Raw genomic sequence first — 3,358 nt, 5'->3', positions numbered from 1 at the left:
GCTCTGTGCTTCCCGGGAAGTCACAAGGGTGGGTGGGAGATGGAGCTTGATGGGATGGGGTTCAACAAGCACTGGCATCTCCACATCCTCCCTGGAGCAGTGAAACCCAGGAGGGTTGAGAGGAGCTCCCCAACAGCAGCCAGCCCAGCTCCATCCTGGCTTTGGCAGCATCTCCCCAAAATTGCCTTGAGGTGTGTTTGGCTGGATGGGGTTGGACACATGGAGGAGAAGGGGATGAGGGGGATGGCTTCCAACAGCCAGAGAGCCTGGCTCTCCAGGAGGAGAGCCTCCAACTGGCAGGAGGGGGAGACGGAGGGATGGAGAGCCCCCCAGGGTGAGAGTGGGACTGTGTTCCTGCTCAGAGACTTTCTGCTCACAGGTGTCCTTCCAGCCCTTGGAATTGCTTGCTGAGTGCCCAACCTCACATCCCTCTCTCCTGATTTGTAGCAAAGCAGCAGCCACTCCCCAAAACCTGCCCCCCAGCAGCTGTGTGTAAAACACCTTCTGAATAAGATGAATTTTGCCTTTTTCTCTAACTGCTCCCGTTCAGCCTTTCCCCGTGTCACCGTGTCTGTGCTCATTATGCACTGTTGTGCACTGGGCTGTGATCCCTTCGTGCCATGGTGCTCCAGGCTCGGCCTGAGAGCTCCTCCTTGTCACCTGGAGCCCACCCTGCTCCGGGGGGAACGGAGCAGCTGCCCAGCACTGCTGGCATCCCTCTTCCTCCTCCTCTTCTCCAGGGATGTGGTGGTCACTACCAGCTCGGCTGCTTGGCACAGTCACTGGTTGCAGGTTGTCCCAGCCCTCTGCCCTTTCAGAGAGGAGGAGGAGGGTGCAAAGCCTTCGTGCAGCTGGATGCTGCAGCACTGGAAATCATCCCATGCCATTTGCCCTGGGAGTTGTCTTCTGGCTCTGTTTGCTGCCTGTGGGATCTCCAAGGTGCTGGAAATAGTGGGGCTGGATCCAGTGCCCACCCACATCATTCCACAGTGGGAAAACCCTCGCGGGTGTTGCAGCTCTGAGTTGCCTGTGGTTGACATGGAGGTTGTGGTGTGAGAGCTGCTGTTCGGCATGGCCGAGAGGGATGGGCTTCTCCTGCTTCCTTCCTCCTCTGGCTGCATCCCCCCATCCGCCCCTGTCCCTTGTGTCCCATCAGTGTGGTCCAGTCAGCTGTGCTGAGACTCTTGGAGAGTTCCCTGCACTCTTGTTACACAGAGATCCTCCTGTCTTAGGTGGATGTGCCTTGAGAGCAAGGGGGAATGTCTGCAGTGCCCAAAGGAACAGAGCTGGAGATGGACGGGGGGCCTGGGGAGTCATCCGAGGGTCCTGGTGCCTTGGGGAGAAGGAGACAGGAGAGGCCTTCCTTGTGGGCTGGGTGGGAGAGGTAGGACATGGAAGTTGGAAGTCCAAGCACCCAGGGAGAATGTGCCCAGCACCCAGGGGCTGCACCCAGGCCAGGTTCCAAGTGCTGCAGGGTCTCCAACTCCTGCTCCTATTCCAGGAGTGCAGCACTGTCACACAAGGTTGTGACAGTGGGATCTTGTACCATCCCTATGATCCCGCACGGTCCTACCTGCCCCTCACACCTAGTGCCCATTAAAATCCCCATCCCAAGGCACTGCTTCCATGGATAGGTCACCCCCCTGAACCTAAGTCAGGCTTTAATATGAGCCTGTGATTTGGCTCAGTCTTAAACCACGTCTATCTCCTTCATCCACCTCTGTGACAGTGGCAGCTGCCTTGTCACCTCCCTGTCCTTTATGTCATCTCCAGGTTTCATCTCAGAGGGTTTCACGATCATCAGTAGGATCCATTGAGTCCTGCAGGGTCTCTGACAGCCTCGGGCAGGCTGGATCATGGGCCCTGCTCATGGTCATGGCAAAACATGCCATCAGAGAGATGCCAAGATTCTTCCCAATGGAGCCGCCTTGCTTGGCAGGGGGTTTATTTTCCTCCTGTATTAGTGGGATCACTTATGGTTTTGCTGGGGAAGATGCACTGACCCACCCCTGGTTTGTCCTGTGTTCCTGTCTGATGCTGGTTTTCCCACCTTGGGAAGCATAATTCCTGTCTGGGATGTGCTGAACATGAACACCAAATGCCAAAAAAACCTTTTACCCAATCCTTCAAAATACTTCAGTAAAAAACGGCCTGGTTTCATTAATACAGGTTGTCTTGGGGCCTGTCAACATTGGCTTTGTGCCATGTGAGAACAGTTTCTCCTCGTCATTGGGATAAGGATGGATTTCTCCTCTTTCTCTTTTTTAGGCTGTAAGAGTTCTCATCCCTCTTTTCCTGCTGCTTCTGGCTCCCTCCCACCTGCCCCAGCCCCAAAAACCAGAGAGACACCCAAACCTCAGCCCTTCACGGCATCCCACCTCCTCTACCAGGGATTTGGGTCTTGTGTTTTCCTTGTTTGGGCCAAAAAACTTCGGAAGAAATTGGTGTCCTCCTGAAACCAGAGGAGGAAGACACGCACTGTCCCCAGGGATGGTGGCAGCTCTCCAGGCTGGAATACCTACCCCAGCCCCTGGCTGGGCGGAGGGAAGTGGTGTCCCCTCTCCATCACCTTTGCTGCAGGACTATGTCCCTGCTTTGTGCTCCAGATGCCAGCTTGGATCATTCATCCCAGCTTGATGTACTGGTTTGCCTTGTGCTGGACTGTTTTGGGGGTGTCCTGAGGACAGGGCTGGGATATCCCCATGAAGATGAGCCGAAATTTCCTCCCCAGACAATGGGGCTGATGCTGAGGCTTTGGGAAAGGGAGCGGAGGGTTTTGGGGTGTCCTGGGACCAGGGCTGAGATGAGCTGAAATTTTCTCCCCAGTCAGTGGGGCCAGTGCTGAGTCTTTAGAGTGGGAAGCAGAGGGTTTGGGGGACGTGTCACCTCCTGGTGACAGGGGCGACTGAGGATCCAGGTGCTCCTTCAGCTGAGAAAAATATTTGGAGAGAAAAAGTGGCAGCGTGGGGCATGATGTGGTGGGTTTTGGGGTGGGTGCCAGTATCCCAGAATGATGACCCCCACCTGCCCTTCTTTGCCAGCCCAAGGGGCTGAAAGTGTGGCCTGGGGGGGAGTCCGTGCCTGGCTGGGGTCTCACACGACACCGCTCAGAGCGTGAAACACCCCAAAAAGCCCTTCCCCATCCGCACCGCGGCGGCTCCGGCTCCTCAGGCGGGGGATGCTCCGCTCCGGGCTTTGCCTGACTCCGGCTCCCGATCCTTTCGTGCGGGCGACTCCGCTCCGTGTTTCCCCCCCCGCCCGGGGACGCCGCTCCGTGTTCCGCCCTCCGCGTTTTGCGCCGCGCCCGCCCCGCCCCGCCCGGCGGACCCGGCGCGGCCTGCGCGGCGCGGCCTCAGCG

The sequence above is a fragment of the Neopelma chrysocephalum genome, unplaced genomic scaffold, assembly GCF_003984885.1.
Source record: "Neopelma chrysocephalum unplaced genomic scaffold, ASM398488v2 Primary Assembly neopelma1_124, whole genome shotgun sequence".
NCBI lineage: Eukaryota > Metazoa > Chordata > Aves > Passeriformes > Pipridae > Neopelma > Neopelma chrysocephalum.
This window is presented reverse-complemented; position numbering follows the sequence as displayed.